Source organism: Bufo gargarizans, chromosome 3 (genome assembly GCF_014858855.1).
Source record: "Bufo gargarizans isolate SCDJY-AF-19 chromosome 3, ASM1485885v1, whole genome shotgun sequence".
Lineage (NCBI taxonomy): Eukaryota > Metazoa > Chordata > Amphibia > Anura > Bufonidae > Bufo > Bufo gargarizans.
In genome coordinates this window covers 549,550,641-549,572,898 of record NC_058082.1, presented here as the reverse complement: position 1 = coordinate 549,572,898, position 22,258 = coordinate 549,550,641, and the positions used below count along the sequence as shown (strand labels likewise).

The window sequence follows — 22,258 nt, the reverse complement described above, 5'->3', positions numbered from 1 at the left end:
TGTTTCACCCACGTAACTGGCCAACGCTCAGCGCTGACCCCCGCAAAAAAAAAAACACAGCTCCCCGCTGCGTCCGTAAACAGTTTGAAGTCAAATGCGTCCACCACTTCGCCCATAAACAGCGAGCGACCATTATACCTCTCCAAAAAGGAGCTCCAAACCTGCAAGTCCGCTCGCAACTCCTTTCCCAAACGTATATAATGGCATGGCGCCACCACACCCGCCGTCGCCCCCGCTAGACGTCTACTAAAAACCCTCCCCATAGGCATGATCCAGCACGCAAAATTAAATTTACCAAGCAGTGACTGAAGGTTGTATCTTCTTTAAACGCTGAGCCCTCGCTACCTCACTTCTCAAGTCATCCCACTTATCCGCAGCCAATCTACACTCCATCTTAATCGTATCAAGCTCTATCCCCAGAAAACTTAATCCCGTTACTGGACCCATCGCCTTTTCCAACACCAAAGGGACCCCAAACAAAAAATCCTCCAAGTAGCGAATGATAGATTCACAACCTGACGCGTCCACCACGGCCTATTCTAAAAAAGAACTGAACATTTTGAAATACGTGCACGTCAGGAAACAACCCATCGGCAGACAACGATCAACGAAAAAACCCCCATCCCAAAAACATCCCAACAAATGCAGGCAATCCGGGTGCACTGGCAATAACCTAAACGCTGCCTCAATATTAGAAGTACTTTGTATGGGTGACGTTATCTGGTGAGCTCTTTACTTTTCCTCTTGAGGACCTTCGGGCTACGTCATGAGATGTGGCTGCTCATTGGGCGGTTGTACCATGTGATGTGGACGTCATGAGGGGAGGGAGGAGGGGTTGAGAGTTCCCTGGATGACGTGGCCAATTGGGAGTGGTGAATTAAGTAGGTGACTGCATCACGTATGGTATAGGAATATGTGAGAATTTTACGATTTGAGAGGGTGATTGAGAAAACTGGGATAAAGGCTGTAGGAATATAAAGGGAATTGAAAAGAACGGAGGATATGACATGATCTAGACAAAAAAGTTTTTAATAGAAAGGACCAAGGAGGTTTATTTGGATTATAAAGCTGCAGTAACCCGAGAGGGGGAATATAGAAAAAAGGTGGTTTTGATTAGGAGAGGATTCTTTTTATCAATATTTGTGAATATTAATGTTTGGAATTAAGTATTTTATTATATGGATTGAAAACTATGTGGAAATGATTATCTGTACCGAAGTATTTGACTGAGTGGTGGTTCCCGTAACATGGGAAGCTGGGCTATTTAAAGGGCCCCACTACGGACATGCGCAGTTGTCGCCCCTGAGGAAGCCAGAGAGCGAAACCCGGGTCGGGCAGAAACATTACAGATTTTATTATTGTGATATGCCTATTGTCTACCAACGTCTGTAAGTAGAATAAAGCCTTTTTATACCAACTACCAAGAGGGTACTACACTATTTGCCGATTATCTAATCCTGCAGAGGAGGCGGTCTGAGGAGGATCGGAGCCTTTGGGGGGAGGATAGAGGCTAATACCCTGATTCATTCACCTGTGTTTCGGAAGACAGAGTCTGAAGCAGCGCGGTTTCAAACTTTTATCATATGATTATCTAGTGTGAACTACCCACCACACCACACCGGAACCAGCAGCGCAAGTAATTGTCCGTTTTTTGGGACACAAGACTGACATCTTCTATTGCTGCCTCAATATCTGTCTTCGCCAACAACGCTCCTTCCCCGAACCGTTTCACTCAAGCCACTGCCGTGTCAAATGAGGTATAAACCACTGAACACAATGCAGGGTCAATACCGTAATTGGCCGACGATCCCTTCGGAAACGATAAGTGATGAATAAGACAAAACTTATTCGCCTCCTTCTTTGGAACTACCGCCAACGGCGAGACCCACAAATTCAAAAATGGTGGCTCCACAAACGGGCCCGCCATCCTCCCCAGCTTAACCTCCTTGTTTAGTTTATCAGCCACCACCTCTGGATGCTCCCTCGCTGACCGCAAATTCCTCTTTAACAACACCGCGTCCCCCGGCACGAACGGAATCTTGAAACCCACCAAAAACCCTTCCCGTAACAACGCCACCATCCCCTCATCCGGGTATCTAGCGAGGTACGGCTCCATCTCTACCAGCCGCACTGGCGTCTCCACCTTTGGAATTTGAATCACCCCCTTTTTGCCTGCTACCCCTAAAACACCTCGCCGCTCAGTGAGTCCCCCCGGCATATGGAGCACTCATGCTTGAATTTACATTTCCCCCGAATCTGCAGCTTCCCTTATTAAACGAGAAACACAAAACCCTCGCGGACGCCGTTGCGATGTTTGATGTACCCCCACTTCCCGACTCCCCTCGAAAGGACTGGCGCCGTCACCTTCAAGCTATATCTTTGTGGTCCCACCTTATGTCCGGACGCACCGCCTTCCACTGCCGGAATTGCTTGTCGTAACACAGCCAAGCAATCCCTCCATACACCCGATACACCTAGCCGATCGAATCCAGATAACAAAAAAGCGCCGAACAGTCCGGCGTCTTCTCCCCAATCACAGTGGCCAATATCGCAAACGCCTGCAACCAATTGGGGAACGTCCGTGGTATTACCGAAATCTACGCTTCTCTTCATCCTCCTTTTTACCCTCGGCCTTCCTTGCCCTGTAGAGGTTAAATCTATCCAGCGGAAACAGAGAAAAAATCTCCATGTACTCCCCCTTCCAGATGTGCTCCTTCACCTCTGGTTTTACATGAGCCCCCAAAGGGCCTTCAAAACATACATAAACCTTCCCTCTGGCCTTATCATCTAACCACACGTTTTCTTCCTCCCCACCCGCCTGTTAACGCCCGCCGTCCCTCAACCACAGACCCAGACCACCCTTGCACTCCCGCCACACCCCACGCCGGCAACGGGGAAGCTCCCCCCATACCCCACCCGGCCACCAGGCCTGCCAGCCCCCCTAGAAGCTGACCTAAACCCCTACCTAAATCCATCTGAGGCCCCCCGCCCCACCCTGCCCTAACTGCGCTAACGGTCCCCACGGCATTTCACCTGGCTGCCTGGGTGCTGTGTTCCCATCAGCCGCCAATCCTGAGTCCAGATGACCGCTCCACTGCGATGACCCTCTGGATCCTGTAGAAATGGATTCTTCGATCTGCCCCCCGGCAACACTCTGTCCAGGGGCGATGGACCTGGTCTCCTCCATGCATGGCTCCCGTGAGGCGGAGCTTCTGCCATAACCTGGTGAAGGGGGCCTGCTGAACGAAACCTCTGGACTTCCAGCAGCCCCGTGGAGGGAGATATCATGCACCCGCTGGGGAGCACCCACCTCGTCTGGAGTTAAGGAGGTGCTTGCCGTGCCTGGTCCTGAACCTACGGCGCTCCTCGCTGAAGGACAAGGTGACCGGGTCTGGCCACCTTGAGGGCTCCACCTACTCCCCGGATTCCTCGCACGTCGGGACCTGCGTGAGGCCCCCCGAAGTGGAGGGTCCTCAGAAGGGCTCCGAATCCAGCACTGAGCCCGGGGGTGAGGGGGAGACTGGGGACGCCTGGCCCGCCGCGGCCAGATTACTGGTGGCTGAGGCAGAACGGCCCTGTAGCTGCACCTGGCCCTGTACCCACTCGGAGCCACGAACCTCCGCTGCCGCCCGCAACTCACGGATGGCCTCCTCAAGCTGCTCCATCAAGGTAAGCAACGGTGACTAACTATGTGCTGCAACTTTTTCCTCCACCTAAAATGGCTGCCTTCTTCACCCCTACATCGCCTTTTAACCCCTCAGCTCCTCCTCTCTATTTGACTTGCCCAATCCCTGCTCACTGAAGCTAAGCTGCCCATCCTACATGGCCCCTCTTTCCAATCCCTATTCCCCGGGGGCTCCCTAAACCAAACCCCCCATCATGAAGGCCTACCCTAAGTGCTCTGTCCCCCAGTCCGGCCATTACTATAATGCTGCTGCGTCTTGCGGTGCTGTCTTCGGCATAAAGGCAGGTCATTAAAGAATTTTTCGGTCTACATCAGTGCCCCACAATCCTACAGGCGCTATAGAATATGCAGCGATTTTCACGCAATGCACAAGTGATGCGTGAAAAACAACGCTCATGTACACAGACCTATTGAAATGAATGGGTCAGGATTCAGTGCGTGTGCTATGTGTTCACGTCATGCAATGCACCCACGCGGAAAACTCGCTCATGTGAAAGGGGCCTTATGGGGGATCTGTGGATGACACACTGTTATGGGGGATCTGTGGAGGACACACTGTTATGGGGGATCTGTGGATGACACACTGTTATGGGGGAACTGTGGCTCCTCATACAGAGGTGTAGTAAGTCTATCTTGGGGCCGTTGGCCCCTCTTAGTGTACTGCACTACATCCACGGTAACTATGACAACAGCGCCGTCGTCGTTGGGAAACGGTTAGGGTACTTTCACACTTGCGTTGTAAGGAACTGCCTGCCGAATCCGGAAATCCGTATGCAAGCGGATATCATTTGTAGACTGATTTGTCTGACAAATGCATTGAAATTCCGGATCCGTCTCTCCGGTGTAATCCAGAAAACGGATCTGGTGCTAATACCATTCAATGGAAATGAATGCAGGATCCAGCAATTCGCCAAGTGTTACGGGACTGAACTCAAGACATCCTGATGCATACTGAACGGAATGCTTTCCATTCAGAATGCATTAGGATAAAACTGAAGCCCCTAGGACGGAACTCAAAGAATAACGCTAGTGTGAAAGTACCCTTAGGCCCCTTTCACACCAGCAATGTTTCCGCGCGGGTGCAATGCGTGATGCGAACGCATTGCGCCAGCACTGAATCCGGACCTATTCATTTCAATGGGGCTGTGTACAGTCGTGGCCAAAAGTTTTGAGAATTACATAAATATTGGAAATTGGAAAAGTTGCTGCTTAAGTTTTTATAATAGCAATTTGCATATACTCCAGAATGTTATGAAGAGGGATCAGATGAATTGCATAGTCCTTCTTTGCCATGAAAATTAACTTAACCCCAAAAAACCTTTCCACTGCATTTCATTGCTGTCATTAAAGGACCTGCTGAGATCATTTCAGTAATCGTCTTGTTAGCTCAGGTGAGAATGTTGACGAGCACAAGGCTGGAGATCATTATGGCAGGCTGATTGGGTTAAAATGGCAGACTTGACCTGTTAAAAGGAGGGTGATGCTTGAAATCATTGTTCTTCCATTGTTAACCATGGTGACCTGCAAAGAAACGCGTGCAGCCATCATTGCGTTGCATAAAAATGGCTTCACAGGCAAGGATATTGTGGCTACTAAGATTGCACCTCAATCAACAATTTATAGGATCATCAAGAACTTCAAGGAAAGAGGTTCAATTCTTGTTAAGAAGGCTTCAGGGCGTCCAAGAAAGTCCAGCAAGCGCCAGGATCGTCTCCTAAAGAGGATTCAGCTGTGGGATCGGAGTGCCACCAGTGCAGAGCTTGCTCAGGAATGGCAGCAGGCAGGTGTGAGCGCATCTGCACGCACAGTGAGGCGAAGACTTTTGGAAGATGGCCTGGTGTCAAGAAGGGCAGCAAAGAAGCCACTTCTCTCAAAAAAAAACATCAGGGACAGATTGATCTTCTGCAGAAAATATGGTGAATGGACTGCTGAGGACTGGGGCAAAGTCATATTCTCCGATGAAGCCTCTTTCCGATTGTTTGGGGCATCAGGAAAAAGGCTTGTCCGGAGAAGAAAAGGTGAGCGCTACCATCAGTCCTGTGTCATGCCAACAGTAAAGCATCCTGAGACCATTCATGTGTGGGGTTGCTTCTCATCCAAGGGAGTGGGCTCACTCACAATTTTGCCCAGAAACACAGCCATGAATAAAGAATGGTACCAAAACACCCTCCAACAGCAACTTCTTCCAACAATCCAACAACAGTTTGGTGAAGAACAATGCATTTTCCAGCACGATGGAGCACCGTGCCATAAGGCAAACGTGATAACTAAGTGGATCGGGGACCAAAACGTTGACATTTTGGGTCCATGGCCATTTTGGGTCCGCAAGCAAGTGCATATGCGATGCGTTTTTCACGCATGGTTGCTGGATGTTGTTTGTATACATTCAGTTTTTTACTACGTGTGTAACGCATTAAGGGCTTGTTCACAGGACCGTTGCTTTATTGCGGCCTGCATACGACGGGTCTGCAATACACGGGGCACCGGCCATGTGTATTCCGCATCACGGATGCGGACCCATTCACTTGAACGGGTCCGCAAATCCGGAGATGCGGAACGGAACCCTACGGAGTGCTTCCTGGGGTTCTGTTCTGTGCCTCCACAACGCAAAAAGATAAGACTTGCTCTATCTTTTTGCGGAACGGACGGATCGTGGACCCCATTCAAGTGAATGGGGTCGCGATCTGCATGCAGCAGCTCCTCGGCCGGTGCATTGCGGACTGAAATTTGCTGTCCACAGCACGGGCACGAAGGGGCAATGGTCGTGTGAACAAGCCCTAAATCGCATTGCACCCGCGCAATAAAAACTGAACGCGATCGCAGGCAAAACTAAAGGACTTTGCCTGCGAACTCGCTCAGTTATCACTGAACGCATCCGGAACTAAGGCTAGGTCTGCACGACGACATTTGTCGCACGACAATTTTTATAATGATAGTCTATGGTGTTGCACTGCGACATGCTGCGACTGCGAGTTGCAAAAAATCCATTCGAAATTGATTTTTCTGCGACTGTCGCGTCGCAGTGCGACACCATAGACTATAATTATAAAAATTGTCTCGTGACATTGGTGCAACATCAGTGTCGGAGTGTAGTTGTGCCCTATGTGCCGCGCGACACGTCGTCGTGTAGACCTGGCCTAATCCGGACACGCTCGTCTGCAAGGAGCCTTAGGCTAGGTCTACACGACATTTTGTCGCGCAACAATTTTTGTAATGGTAGTCTATGGTGTTGCACTGCGAGACAGTCACAAAAAAAACATTCAAGATGTATTTTTCTGTGACAGTCGGGTGGCAGCATGTCGCAGTGCGACACCATAAACTACCATTATTAAAATTGCAGTGTAGTTGTAAACTATGTGTCCCGCAACAAAAATGTCCTCCTGCAGACCTGGCCCCCCTTAGTGTACTGCACTACATCCACGGTAACCATGACAACAGCGCGGGAAACGCTTAGCCCGCTTCAAGTCTGAGGGAGAACTTCTCCCTCATCCGCCGCGTCATCGGGTGGTGGGCGGGGCTTGTGCTCTGTAGGACTAGTGGCAGCGCCTGAGCGGGAGCGCGCACGTATAAATGATGGGGGGCGCGCACGGCAACAACTGACTGGTACTGGTTGAGTGACGGGTGACAGCTGGGCAGGTAAGTGTCACCGCGTCCTCCGAGACCGGGGGCCGAGTAACTGTACCGGGTGTGTTATATAGGAGGGTGTGCGGAGAATGGGGGGCATACACTGCAGTGTAATAAGCTTATAATGGAGAGTTATGTGCTAACCGTTAGAGATGTAGCAGAGCGGACTGTGTTCGGGAACTCTCAGGAGACGAATGGCATTTTAGCTAAGTTTGCTTACAGTGTATTATATGGGGTCCTCCTTGTCATTAGATGACCCCCATTCCTCCTGATGACTGGGTGTCCTTGAGGTGGCACCCCAACCCCTTGAAGAGAAAAAAAAAACACAAAGGCAGAATTTTTTATTTTTTTTATACCGTAACTCCTTTTTTGAACCATAACTTTTTCTATTTTACATTGTCCTAGCCGCCCGACGCCTTGTTGACGGTGGGACGAGACCCCCTTTAATGTACGGATACAGTTTAAAAGCTCGGTCGGGGCTGGTAATACCGGATCTACAGAACGTTCTCTTTGACTACTTTTATAAACAAAAAATAGCTCTTTTGTGTTAGATTTTTTTATATATATATATAGTCGGCTATTGAAGGGCGTTGTCAGGGCGTTGTCTTGCCGACTACCTGAGACGCTATTGAAGGGCGTTGTCAGGGCAGCCGGGGATCCTAAGGAAGACCCCCAGCCCTAGAGCCGGTGTAACGGCGCGATGACAATATCACGATACAGAGGTAATGCTGAGTAAGTACGCCAACAAACCGCCAGGAGAAAATAAATAATATTTTTAAATAATTTTTTTATATATCTATCTATCTCTATATCTATATGACAATTGACTGTGGCATCTGAGGAGTTAAACAGGGGGTGGTAGGCGGGTGTGAGCGGTGTGTCGCAGCCCCTGACTATACCTGTATGCTGTTTGTTGTTAAGGGGTTAATTATGCCTTGAAATTCTGCAACTTTGCGATATGCCTCGATATCTATTTTTTTTCCTCCTCCTGTTCAAGATCCCTGCTTGCTGTTAGTGAATGCTTGTTAACATCCAAAGGCTGAAAAGTTTGATACATCTCAGAGCTGAGGGTTTGTTACAGGCGTCTTCAGTCCTTTGTGAGTGAAGTACAGCAGCAGTACTTCTCCTGTCCGTGTTTTTTTTTTTTTTTTTCTACAGTGTATCAGCGCAGGTAAGGGGTATCGGTCTGGAGTCTCTTGCTGAAGATTTTAAAGGGGTTCTCCGGGTTTTTAGTATGGATGACCTCTCCTCCGGTGTCAGACCCCCGCCGATCAGCTGTATGAAGGGAAGGCGCGCGCAGGGTGCATGTGCCGTCTCCCTTCTCTCTCGCTGCTGGTATAACTATGGTGAGCAGGAAGACGGCGCGTGCGGTCACCTTCCCTTCATACAGCTGACACCCGGCGCCCCCCCTCCCCTGCCGACCTGATATTGATGACCTATCCGAGGCTAGGTCATCAATATTAACCCCTTAAGGACACGGCCATGGCCATTTTTTGCAAATCTGACCAGTGTCACTTTATGTGTAAATAACTTTAAAACGCTTTGACTTCTCCAGGCCATTCTGAGATTATTTTTTCATCACATATTGTACTTCATGGCACTGGTAAAATGTAAAAAAAATACCAAATTTACCAAAAAGTTTGAAAAATGTGCAATTTTCCAAGTTTAAATTTCTCTACTTCTATAATACATAGTAATACCTCCAAAAATACTTATTACTTTACATTCCCCATATGTGTACTTCATGTTTGAATCATTTTGGGAATGCCATTTTATTTTTTGGGGACGTTACAAGGCTTAGAAGGTTAGAAGCAAATCTTGAAATTTTTCAGAAAATTTCTAAAACCCACTTTTTGAGGACCAGTTCAGGTCTGAAGTCACTTTGTGAGGCTTACATAATAGAAACCACCCAAAAATGACCCCATTTTATAAACTACATCCCTCAAGGTATTAAAAACAGATTTTACAAACTTTGTTAACCCTTTAGGTGTTCCACAAGAATTAATGGGAAATGGAGATAAAATTTCACTTTTTTGGCAGATTTTCCATTTGAATCAATTTTTTCCAGTTACAAAGCAAGGGTTAACAGCCAAACAAAACTCAATATTTATGGCCCTGATTCTGTAGTTGACAGAAACACCCCATATGTGGTCGTAAACTGCTGTACGGGCACACGGCAGGGAGCAGAAGGAAAGGAACACCATATGGTTTTTGGAAGGCAGCTTTTGCTGGACTGGTTTTTTGACACCATGTCCCATTTGAAGCCCTTCTGATGCACCCCTAGAGTAGAAACTCCAAAAAAGTGACTCCATTTTGGAAACTACGGGATAGGGTGGCAGTTTTGTTGGTACTATTTTAGGGTGCATATGATTTTTGGGTGCTCTATATTAAACTTTTTGTGAGGCAAGGTAACAAGAAATAGCATTTTTTTTGTTATTTACAACATTCATCTGACAGGTTAGATCATGTGGTATTTTTATAGGACAAGTTATTACGGATGCAGCGATACCTAATGTCTACTTTTTTTTTATTTATGTACGTTTTACACAATCATTTCATTTGACACAAAAGAAATCATGTTTTAGTGTCTCCATAGTCCAAGGGCCATAGTTTTTTCAGTTTTTGGGCGATCATCTTGGGTAGGGTATTATTTTTGCGGGATGAAATGACGGTTTGATTGGCACTATTTTGGGGGTGCGCCTGACTTTTTGATCGCTTGCTATTACACTTTTTGTGATGTAAGGTGACAAAAAATTGCTTTTTTTTATGGTATTCACCTGAGGGGTGAGGTCATTATCACGATCGGCGTAACTGTCACATACGTGACACGGAGGGAGGAAAAGAGGGAGGCCCTGCCCTAGTGAGAGGGAAGGTGGTGACCCCTAACTCACCTTGCGGCTGGCGCCTGGCTGCCCTGTCGTCCCTAGACGGGTTCCTCACCCGTACGCCGATCACGTGCCTAAAACCCTGGCTTTCCCTAGGATGAGCCCTAGATAGTGAACAGGGCGGTGGGAACACTAGTCCGCACCACTAGCTCTAAAGGAAAACACCAAGGGGAGGACAGACAATACAAACTAAACATATAATCCCAGGTGGGCAACAACAGGAGACAACAAAAGCCCAACAGGGATCCGGAGGGTAGCACTCTGGAACAACAACCAGATTCTCAGCTCCAGTGGGTCAGTATAGATGTCCAGGCAGGAAGCTCTATAACTGGCAACTAGAGAAGTGTGAGAGGAGAATATAAGGAGGTTGGGAGTGGCAGACAAGAAACAGCTGAGGAGGAGAAGCTACGGATCCCTGAGTGAGACAAAAAGGATAGCAAGGCAAACACAGAAAACAAACACTAAGAAACACCGTGATCTTTAGACATAGAGCGCGCAGCCACCCGCTGCGACTTCCTGACCCCGGGTATAACGGAGTCAGACGTGGCTCTTGCCACCCTCGTGACAGTCATGTGATATTTTTATAGAGCAAGTTATTACGGACGCGGTGATACCTAATATGTGTAGTGCATTTTTTTTTTTTTTTAAATCTGATAATTTTTTATTTTATTTTTTACCCAGACCCACTTGAAGATCCAGTGGGTCTGATGTCTGTAAAATACAGTACACTGTATAGTGTACTGTACTGTATTTTCACTTTACTTAGTCTTATCAGACTTCTGCCTTTAGCAGAAGTCTGATCAGCACCATGGACAGCCGGAAGCCTGTGAAGGTGTCCGGTTGCCATGGTAACCATCACTCGCTGCCACTACAGAGCAGCGGGTGATAGGGAGGGAGGGGGGCCCCCTCCCTCTGTGATCCCGTCAAGAATCGGGGGCTGAAATGGCATAGCAGCCCCTGATGGGAGAGGGAGGGAGCTCCCTCCCTGTTAACCTCTTCCATACAGCGGGACTGCAGCATGGAAGGGGTTAAACGGCTGACATCACAGCACAGATGTCAGCCGTTTCAAGACGAGTGTCAGCAATGTGCTGACACTCTGCTAAAACCGCTCGGCCATCCTGGAAATGATGCCTGCGCCGGCCGACGGACTGAGTGCGCAGGCGCGGGATCTCGGCGAAACAAGAAGTTAGTAGATGGGGGGGCAGAAGGGGGGAAGCGACGATAAGGCTGAGCTAGCTGGGCACCTATGAGGGTAACGCCGCCCCTGGGCACTTGCGAGCCCTCATTTGCATGCTACAAAGATGTGTTTTGCCGGTTTTATAAGTCCAGGATTGCTCATAAAGGTAACGTTTTTTTTTTTTTAACTGTAAGGCTGCTAGAAAGCTATGGGAAGGGTTACAAAGGTGAAATGTTGACGACAGACTCCCTTTAAAACTTGAAACCGAACTCTGCTTCAGTTCTTAGGTACCGGTCAGAACCAAAGCCAAGTTCGGTTCCAAGTTTTAAACCGGTTTTCCACTTTAAAAATCAACTACCGAAGTTATTCAACAAAGTCACGAGCGACGTTGTGAATAACTTACTTCGGCTCATCATGCAGTGGCTAGGTACGGGTCAATAATATTCTGTATTGTCGTGACGCCGATTGCAGCGTGCGCAGGGTACTACCCCAGGGCCCTTCCAAGGTGTTATAACGCCTGTCCCAGATTAGCAATGCCAGAGTGGGGTAATGGCCTATAATGTCTCTATAGAGCGGTGATAAGTGTCACGGTGTCTCCTACCTGGGTACGGCCGGACTCCTGGCTCCTGGCTCACTTGCAATAAATTTGAGTGTAGTGATAGTAGGAGTAATAGAGGAACTTTGCAGAATAAATGATGTCCAGACCTTTAGATGAACTTCAAACGTTTGCTTTATTTGAAATATCTTGTATCCAAGCAGTGTACAGCTCTGGTCTCTGGTCCCAGCAGGTTTTGGCAATAATTGGCAGGAATTTATACTTTTGCTTTAAATGTGGAACTTGCAGGATAAACGTCTGCTAGCTCTGTAACTGCGGCAGGTTTAGCTTCTGCACTGATCTGTAACTTCTGCTGTGTGGGGACAGACTAGCTGAGGAGGAATAGGCTTCTCCTAGGTCTCTGGACTTACAGCCAGGTCCATAAATATTTGGACATGGACACAAGTCTAATATTTTTGGCTTTATACACCATCACAGTGGATTTGAAATGAAACAGGATGTGCTTTAACTGTAGACTGTCAGCTGTAATTTGAGGGGATTTACATCCAAATCAGGTGAACGGTGCAGGAATTACAGCAGTTTGCACATGTGCCTCCCACTTGTTAAGGGACCAAAAGTAATGGGACAGAATAATCATCATAAATCAAACTTTCACTTTTTAATACTTGGTTGCAAATCCTTTGCAGTCAATTGCAGCCTGAAGTCTGGAACGCATAGACATCACCAGACGCTGGTCTCATCCCTGGTGATGCTCTGCCCGGCCTCTACTGCAACTGTCTTGGGGCATTTTCCCTTCAGTTTTGTCTTCAGCAAGTGAAATGCTCAATCGGATTCAGGTCCGGTGATTGACTCGGCCATTGCAGAACATTCCACTTCTTTCCACTCTTTGGTTGCTTTTGCAGTATGCTTTGGGTCATTGTCCATCTGCACTGTGAAGCGCCGTCCAATGAGTTCTGAAGCATTGGGCTGGATATGAGCAGATAATATTGCCCGAAACCCTTCAGAATTCATCCTGCTGCTTTAGTCAGCAGTCACATCATCAATAAATACAAGAGAACTGTGAGGGCAATTACCCCTGCGTTTATGATTATGGGTTCCGAATTCAAATAGCGTAATGTGCACAGAGAAGGCTGATACACGCAATGGTTGTAATCAGTAATCTTCTTTATTGTAGGATATACAAGATGGAGTTCTATCTCTCTCAATTCCCCCATTTTGAGAAATCTGTGAACTGTTACTGCCCAAAGGTACTTCAGAACAAGCTAATCCTATTCTGCCCTAAGGATTCCCTTCAGGGGGAACAGTACCACAGATACACTCAATAATATCGATATTGTTTTCCCTTCTTACAAACTTTATTAATAAACATATCTATGTCGGAATGGGGTATTATAGAGGTTGCAGGAGTAAGCCGGGCCATTGGATATAAACCAGTGACATTTCTGAGCAACCACTTGTAGGCCTTATGCCCACAGACCAGGAATATATCTTTTGGGACTGCAACCACCGTACTAACAACTGAGTTATCAATTTGGCCAGTCGGACACCTTCTGCCAGTTTTGGTCCCTTTTCCTGACCCTCTGAGGAGTTGGAGGTTATTCCTGCAATGAAATCAAATGAGGTACGGTTGCTGCAGGCCAAATTCTTACCCTTTGCAGGATCTATACCAACACACTGCACCAGGCTGTTCGGGTTAGTCATTGTAGCCGAATTTGTCATGAGGACTAAAAGACATAACTTTCGACTGTATTTCCAAACAATAACAGTATGTCTAACTTGGAAAGCATGACACATTGCACCACATGTTCTCGTTCCAGGGGGTAGAGCTATAATCAACTGGTGGCCCTGATCTCAGCCCATCCTGCAACGGGTAAGGGTACCTCCCTGTTTTTAGTTCATGCCTATGAAAATGATAGTAGAGTTGGCCAGTTTAGTCAATTCAGAAAAACTGAGGGGCACGGCGAAATAGGGCATACTGGCTGAACTCACAGGGCTGAGTACAGATCCAAAAGTCCCTCAATTTCATTCTTTCAAACAGAACCTGATGGTGCCGTATCAAAGCATTGTCCCATTCATTATTCAGTGGACGGAACACTGCTGACACGCTCGGGGTCAGAGCCACTGTCAGCAGGAGGATCTTCATCCTGTGGTTCCAAGACTTTCTTGTAGTGAGAAGCGTGTACCCAGTTGGGTTTTCCTTTAACCTTTACAACGGTGCGGGTGGTCAACAGTACTTAAAATGGACCATCGAATCTTGGAAATAGTCCTTTTCTCATATGCCTATTTATCACCACCCAGTCTCCGGGCTGCAAGTTGAGTTCCTTCTGAGTCGGGATCTGGAAATGAAGCAAACACCTGTTTATAGTGTATTCTAGCCTTTCTGTGATGGCCCGTATGTAACTGGTCAGACTGTCATTATTAATCTGCAGCTGCTGGGTAAAGTACAACCCTAACCTGGGGGCACTTACAAACAGGATCTCAAACAACCCTGTCCTCTTGTTTGGGGTAGTCCTTACTGAATATAGAGCCAGAGGCAAGCACTCTGTCCAGGGCCTCTGGATATCCCTCATGGCCTTTTAACCATTCAAACGCGCAACATCTCTGAAAGCTTGGATCACCCCTAATGCTTGCAAACCTTCCCTCATCACTTCAACTGCGAGATGAGAACCTCTATCTGACTCAATAACTTCAGGAACACCATACATGCATATCAGTTCACTGACCAGTTTCTTTGCCGTATTCTTGGCATTTGCTTTGGCTATCGGGAAGGCTTCCGGCGAACCTGAAAAGAGATCAACACACAAGAATGAATTCATACACTCCTACCTTTGGTAGTTGTATATAGTCTATCTGCAGTCTCTGAAACGGGTAAAGTGGCCTTGGTTTGTGCTTGCTTGGAGTCTTCACCACTTGACCGGGGTTATTCAGTTCACAGAGAACCCTGGAGCAATCTACCCTGTATTAACCACACTTACCATGGCACCTTTCGATAGTTGAGTGGGCCACCTGAGCCATCATAGGGTAGAGGGCTCTGGGTAGGCATATTTTTCCCCTCCCTTACGACAGCACCACAGAGGGAGAGGGATCCACCCCCAGGGACAGGAAACCTACAGAATAAAAAGGTGGAGCCTCTCTACCCCTTCAGTGGTTTCCTGTCCCTGGAGTGGGAGACCTACAGTTTTTTCCTTTTAGGTTCCTTACCATCGGTCTGTTTCCTAGGAGGCCCTAGAGGACTGACAGTAACTGCCGGGGTCCATCGTGCTGCTGGGCAGGCTGACAGGACTCTAGGATATGGAGGTGCTCCAGGGGCCCTCTGTATCTTGCGGCAGGCATGTGGGTTGCCTCTCAGGGAAAGCTCTGCCCCATGGATGCTCCATCCGGGAGCGGACGCGACATCCGGGAATCCTTGAGGCAAGGCTCTGCCGCACTTTTTTCTGAGAATAGCGGCCCGGTGTGAGACGCTTCCGGCCATGAGACGTAGCGCCAGGTCACTTCTGGAAGACGTGATGACGCGTTTCCAGCAGGGTCACGTGGGCGGCGTCTTCCAGGAGTGGTAATGCGGTGCGCGTGATGACGTGCTTTCAATGGGGGATGCCGCTTTTGCGGTATGTAAGAGACCAAGAGCTATTACAGGACGGTCTGCGCTTGACTGAATGTACGGAGATCCCTAAATGATCCCTCTCTATAGGTAATTTGCAGATTAAGGGTTAACTATTCAATTTTTATTCTTAGTGAATAGGCTCCCTACTTCCTATTTTTCTACCATGGAGGAAGAAAGGACAAGAATCTGCAGAGGGAGAATTGGTGAATCCCATCCTGGTAGTTGGTAAATCTTCCTTGGGGTAAGTGGCTCATTTATGATACTCAATCTCATTTTGGGCCCTTTGTATTGTCTTTTTTCCAGCCTAAACCTAAGAAGATGCTGGCAAAAAGAAAAAACAAAGTGTGCGCTGTGTAGGACATCGCTATCTTTTTATGGGAAGAAATTATGCCAGGCTTGCATCGACAAGACCATATCAGACGAGTCACCTTCATTATTAGAAAACATAAGATCCCTCATTAAAATCCCTGGAAGCCAAGCAAGAGGGCTAGAACATCAGTGAAGGAGAAGTTCTAAATTTAGAACTTATCTCAGAATTACTCGTCCGACGACAGTGACTCTCCACAGGAGTAGTCTTCTTTTGGTTCTTCTTTGGAAGATGAAATTATGGCTAATTCCTTTTTTCCTCCGGAAGACACGGATAAATTTACTAAAGGTCATAAGATCTACCATGAACATTGAGGACGGTAAAGAAGATAAATCAGTAGCGGACCGTTTGTTTGAAGGGTTACAAGAAAGGAAAGGTTATTGTTTCCCGGTACATAATAGTATTATGTCTCTAAATCAGAGGGAGTGGAGTAAGCCAGGCCAGAAAGTCTTTGCTACTAGGTCCTTTAAGCGCAAGTATCCTTTTGAGGAAGGTAACTCCTCCTACTGGGGGGAAAGCCCCAAAAATTTGTCGCCATCTCTAAGGCTTCGAAAAAATCTTCACTTCCCTTTTGAGGATACTGGTATGCTTAAAGAACCCTTAGACAAAAAAGCTGAATCTTTCCTTAGGGGAGCATGGGAGGCCTCCACATTATCTTTTTGCCCTGCTATAGCCGCTACTGTTACGGCTAGAACACTGGCTCTTTGGTTGCAGCAACTGGAAGTGCAATTTAAGAGAGATCCCCTAGGGAACACATTTTATCTTCCTTGCCCACTCTACAAAAAGCGGCTGACTTCTTAATAGATGCTTCAGTCGATTCTATCAAGCTGAGTGCTCAGTCGGCATCCCTTACCAATTCCGCTCGAAGGGCCCTTTGGCTGAAGATTTGGTGTGTGTGTGTGTGTGTGTGTGTGTGTGTGTGTGTGTGTGTGGGGGGGGGGGGATATAGCCTCTAAACCAGGAAACCAGGCATCTCAAACTGTGGCCCTCCAGCTGTTGCAAAACTACAACTCTCAGCATGCCCGGACAGCCTACAGGTATCAGCCTACAGCAGGGCATTGTGGGAGTTGTAGTTTTACAACAGCTGGAGGGCTGCAGTTTGAGATGCCTGCTCTAAACAAAGGTTATGTGGCCTCCCCTGCCAGGGAGAATTTTTTATTTTTTATTTATTTTATTATTTTTTTGGTCCTGAGCTAGATGACCTATTAGAGAGAAAGCAACCGATGGGAAGAGAAGGTTTCCGGTCCCTAACCCTTCTGGGGTATTTGGTTCTAAGAATAGGCAGTTTTTTCATCCCTATAGGAATAATGCAGGTAGAAGACCAGTCAGAGATGAGGACCAGATATTTAGATCTAAGAATTTGGGGGGGGAAGAGGATTCCTATTTGGAAACTCTTCCTCTACAAATAAGAAACAACCTCAACAATGACGCCAGGTCAAGAATGGGAGGAAGGCTAAAATTCTTCAAGTCTGCCTGGGAAAAGATGGCGGGGCCTTGGGTCTTGGAGGTCATTCGTTCAGGTCTAAAACCAGAATTCCTTTCCTTCCCTCCGCAAAGGTTCGTTATTACAAAAAGCATTTGTGTAAAGGGCTGTTTTCCCATAATAAAGGAAGTATTAGACCTTATAAAAGATGTCCTGATTCCTATTCCCCTAGAAGAACAATCCGAAGGCTACTTCTCCCATCTTTTTCTGGTGTACAAAAAGTTCAAAATGGAGACAATGAGGAATACGGTCCTGCTTCTTTTTCCTCATTGTTTCATGGCAGTGATAGATTTAAAAGGTGCCTATTTTTGATATTCCTATGCACCAAGAATTTCAGAAATACCTCAGGGTGGCGATTCTGATGGAAGGTCACATTCTACAATATCAGTTCCAGGCGTTGCCCTTTGGCCTGTCCATGGCCCCAAGGATATTCATGAAAGTAGTTGCAGAAATGGTTTCATTCCTAAGGATCAAGAACGTGTTGCTAGTTCCATACCTGGACGATTTTTTGATCATAGCGGATTCCCGACTCAATTGCAAAAAGAACGTTCAGATGGTTGTACAGACTTTTCAAGAACTAGGGTGGATAATAAACTGCAAAAAATCCAGGTTAAAAATACAGAGTTTTCTAGGCCTGGTTTTGAATTTAGAAACAGAGTATATCTTCTAGAGGAAAAAAAATTCAAAAATTTGGAAACAGATCAGGTCACTTTCCTCCACCTCTCTGACTCTTCGGAAGGCAATGTCGGTTCTGGGGGTCTCTAGTTTCCTTCATCCCTGCAGTGGATTGGGCACAACTTCACTCCCGCCAGTTAGTCAGAGATTTTAACAGCCTTCAAAAAATACAAACATGACAGTAAAGGGTCTATCCTGGTGGCTGGACAGGGACAATCTATTTCAGCTAGTCCCTTGGTCGTATCCAGATCCTATTGTCCTGACCATGGATGCAAGCCCTTGGGGGGTGGGGGGCCCATATTCAAGAGTACAGTTTTCAGGGTCTGTGGTCCCCAAGTCAGAGATTATTCTCTTCCAATCGGAAAGAATTAATGGCGGTAAGGCTGGCCGTGAAAGCTTCTCAGTCCCTTCTTGGCACGGGTCACGTGAGGATTCTCTCAGACAATCAGGTGACAGTGGCGTATGTTAATCACCAGGGGAAAACAAGATCGATAACCCTAGGGTGGGAGGCGAGAAGGTTGCTAGAAACTTTAGAAAAACAAGTCAGTCATGTATCTGCTCTCCATATAAAAGGCAAGGAGAATGTTCACGCAGACTTCCTAAGCAGGTACTCCTTGAAGCTAGGGAAGTGGTCCCTGAACAATTCACATGCCGGTAATGGATCTATTTGGTTCAATCCAGAACAATATATAGATTTTAGTAAACTTAACCCAAAAAATTTACCCTGATCTGTCCCTATTTCCCAGGTCCTGGAATTTTTTTTAAGAACTGTATCATTAGGTCTGGCAAAGAGTACTCTTAAAGTACAGGTCTCTGCCCTGTCAGTACTGTTTGAACAAAACTTTGCCTCTAATCCATGGATCATTAGATTTTTTTAAAGGGTTTCTACCACTTCAGTTTGACCGAATGAGCTTTCAGACACTAGCAATCTGCTAGTGTCTGATCTCCATAACCATGCAATTCTCAGACCTTTGTGTGGAGCCGTTTCATTAAAAAACTAACTTTTATTCCTATGCAAATGAGCCTCTAGGTGCTATGGGGGTGTCTTTTCAGCACCTAGAGGCTCGGTCTACTCACACTGTATGCCACCCCGCTCGTCCGTCAAGCCCGCCCATCTCGTCTTGAATGCCTGGCGCAGGCACAGTGAGTAAATGATACGCTCCTGGTGCCGGATTCCTCACTGCGCCTGCGCCAACTACGTCACGGTGAGGAAGCCGGCATCAGGAGAGCGGCCTTCACTCACTGCGCCTATGCCGAAAACAGAAGTGAACGGCGCAGGCGCGTGACTTCGTCCGATGGCTGTGATGGAGGCAGGCATTCAAGATGAGATGGGCGGGCTTGACGGACGAGCTGGGCGGCATACAGTGTGAGTAGACCGAGCCTCTAGGTGCTGAAAAGACGCCCCCATAGCATCTAGAGGCTCATTTGCATAGGAATAAAAGTTAGTTTTTTTATGAAACTGCTCCACACAAAGGTCTGAGAATTGCATGGTTATGGAGATAGGACACTAGCAGATTGCTAGTGTCTGAAAGCTAATTTGGTCAAACTGAAGTGGTAGAAACCCTTTAAAGCGGTTGATGGGATGACTCCAGTCTTATCCCCCAGGGTCCCACCGTGGGACCTTAATCTTGTGCTTAATTCCTTAACCAAGGCACCCTTTGAACCCCTGGATTCTGCTAGCATAAAACATCTTGCTTACAAAATAGTTTTATTGGTAGCCCTCACCATTGCTAGAAGAATAAGAGTTGCAGGCTATTTCCATTAATTCTCCCTTCACTAGAGTTCTGGATGAGTCATTATTCAACCTGATCTGGCTTTTTTTTTTAACCTAAAGTGTCCTCTAAATTTCATAGGTCCCAAGAAACAATTCTTCCTTTTTGTGTCCATCCTAAAAATTCTGGGGAAATGGCATTTCATACTCTAGATGTCTGGAGATGCTTGTTGCAATATCTGTTACGGAAGGATGGAGAAAGTCTTCTGCTTTGTTCACTCTCTTTTTAAAGGGAAGAAGGCTACCAAAAGTACCTTGTCTAGATTGCTTAGGCTGGGTATTATACAATCCTACTTTGAGGAAGGTCTGTCTCGTTGAAGGCTCACTGTACTCGCTCTGTTTCCACTTCTTGGGCTGACAGGTCGGGGCCTTCAATTGAGCAGATTTGTAAGGCAGCCACGTGGTCTTTGCCTTGTACCTTTTTTCCCTCACTACCGCTTGGATCTGCACTCTTCCTCTGATCTATCTTTCGGTAGAAAAGTTTTACAGGCGGTGGTCCCTCCCTAGGAAGGGTTCTATTCCTCTGATTCTCTGTGGTGCTGTCGTGGGGAGGGGAAAAATGATGATTACGCTTACCGGTAATCAAATTTTCCAGACCCCACGACAGCACCCTTCCTAATTGCCTCCCTTGGTGATGGGTTCTGTGTGTTCACATGGAGTAGCAAAAAAAAGTGATTATACTGTCTATATGCTGGTTCAGAATGATTAATGTAGCAGTCCCTCTCTTGCTCTGAAATCCACTGAAGGGGTAGAGAGGCTCCACATTTTTTTATTCTGTAGGTTTCCCGTCCCTGGGGGTGGATTCCTCTCTGTGGTGGAGTCTGGAAAATCTGATTACCGGTAAGTGTAATTATATAATTTTCCAGCGAACCCAACTCAGTTTTCTATAGAACTTCCCCACTATATACCTAGTGTATTCTGCACTGGGCCTCGGCTTATTCAACCTCTCAGGGGGTTCCAGGGCTCCTGATTTCCCTTTTTGGTGTTCTTAGTTATTTTCCGCAAAACATACCCGACCACAGATATCTATGTCAGCAATCCCAGTTTACTGTGTCAAACGTCATAGTCAAAAGTCTTACCCAATAATCATAGGATTATCATCTCTTTAGAGTTCTTTAACAAAAACAGGCTGGACTGTAAATCAGCTTTTTAGACTCCAACTCCACACCGATTTGGACAGACAGGAGATGAGGCACAGATTTTAGCAAAATAAAGTATCTTACCTTGCAGTGCTGCTTTAAGTGGATCTGTATGTCCTCTGACCGTGGTTATCAGGGTGTCTAGGGACAGCCGATTAGTCCAGCCCTACGTTGGGCGCCAAGTTTTGTGAGGGCAATTACCCCTGCGTCTATGACCTATGGGTTCTGAATTCAAATAGCGTAATGTGCACAGAGAAGGCTGATGCACAATGGTTGTAATCTACTTTTATTGAACTTTTAGCAGACAATCTTATACCATGATTATTGGTAGATGCCCAACAGCCGTGCTCACATAAAACCACAAAGACAGAAGAAATGTAACATATTTATCAGAAAGAGGATCTTAAACTTAGCATTTATAAAAATAGAACAGGGTGGGGTGGTCTGCTGAATTTCCTCTTCCAGCGTGCCTGCAAAGAGATTGTACATGTGTTACGAGGCGTTACATTTTGTATAGTTATATTTAATATAAATATTGACAATATGGGTCTGTCTCTGCACCGAGCAAATAAACTTAGGGCGGGTGCTATGTCCCAGGGAATGTGCTCAATGCCAAAATGTAAAAACAAAGATCGGACAGCACTATAACAGAATTTTTATTCACCCATGTGGCAAAAAAGCTATGTTTCGGCTCAACAATAGAGCCTTTCTCAAGCAAAGAACACCAGTACAGAGTAATATATGTATATATTAAACAATTCATCAAATCAATATACAGTACAAAACATCGGTGTCTAACTGCATAATTGATCAATCTGCAATAGGGCTGCAGCTAACTATTTTGAATAATCAATTAGTTGTTGATTTCATTGATTAATCGGGGAAAAAACACCAAAATGACACAAGGGTTTATATGATTTTACTTAAAAAATTATGTTCAAAGGCTATATAAAAACTGATTGTGGATGAGACACTGTTATGAGGGATCTGTGGATGGCACCGTGTTGGGGGACCTGTGGGTGGCGCTGTTATGGGGAGGGGGACCTGTGGGTGGCGCTGTTATGGGGAGGAGGACCTGTGGGTGGCACTATATAGCATCTATTGCTGTGTGTAATTCACAGATTCCCCCCCCCCCCCCCCCTCCCCATAACGGCCCCGGCCTGGCAGTAGCTTATACTTTAACTTTTAAATCAGCGCATCTTTATTACCTTACAATGAAGCGCCGGTAACAGTCAGAGCGGGCGGCGGCGTAACGTCACTTACTCACATGACGCGCCTGCTCCGCCCACTTGAGT

General features: G+C 46.7%; 1 protein-coding gene and 1 long non-coding RNA gene across 6 annotated transcripts in view; one reads left to right on the top strand and one right to left on the bottom strand.

Moving 5' to 3' along the window:
* Window positions 1-7,249: 7,249 nt before the first annotated feature.
* The window catches only part of LOC122930596 (beta-1,4-galactosyltransferase 3-like), a 137,410-nt gene continuing 122,401 nt past the window's right edge, over window positions 7,250-22,258 (top strand). For 2 of the 5 annotated variants that reach the window (XM_044284090.1, XM_044284087.1), the window contains exon 1: window positions 7,250-7,321. The gene's annotated coding sequence lies outside the window, so the exon portion shown is untranslated. Of the gene's footprint in view, window positions 7,322-8,019; window positions 8,042-22,258 lie in introns of those variants that run through there. The other 3 variants (XM_044284089.1, XM_044284091.1, XM_044284088.1) reach the window with 3 other exon arrangements.
* On the bottom strand, window positions 12,974-21,304 carry LOC122930597. Its single transcript, XR_006388150.1, has 3 exons — window positions 21,048-21,304; window positions 14,651-14,709; window positions 12,974-14,263 (listed from the first exon to the last, which is right to left on the bottom strand). It is a non-coding gene; the product is annotated as an uncharacterized LOC122930597 (long non-coding RNA).